The sequence below is a fragment of the Echinops telfairi genome, unplaced genomic scaffold, assembly GCF_000313985.2.
Source record: "Echinops telfairi isolate 266 unplaced genomic scaffold, ASM31398v2 ScPeMD7_5868;HRSCAF=6743_0, whole genome shotgun sequence".
Taxonomy (NCBI): Eukaryota; Metazoa; Chordata; class Mammalia; order Afrosoricida; family Tenrecidae; genus Echinops; species Echinops telfairi.
The window spans coordinates 16,788,824-16,789,120 of record NW_022109767.1 but is presented as its reverse complement, the minus strand read 5'-3'; positions in this window follow the sequence as shown (position 1 = coordinate 16,789,120).

Sequence of the window (297 nt, the reverse complement as noted above, 5' to 3'; positions counted from 1 at the left end):
TGTATGACGCCAAGCAGCACTCTGAAGATTTCTTTCTGTGGTAGATCAATGTCTGCTTCTTCCATGCACGTCATTAGGTCAGTACTTGGGGAGCCTCAGAGGGCATTTGGGGATGCCTGCTGCAACTGGAGTGCTATGTACGGCAGGTGGGTGTGCCTGCTTTGGTGTAGCACCATGGATGGTTGTTGGAATTACACTAGTTGGCTAGATCGTTGTGTAGGTTGGGTAAAGGTTCCCGTAGCAGCATGGATCTCTGGGGAGTGTTGTTGGAGCTTTCTTAGGCCGTGTGAGGCAGGA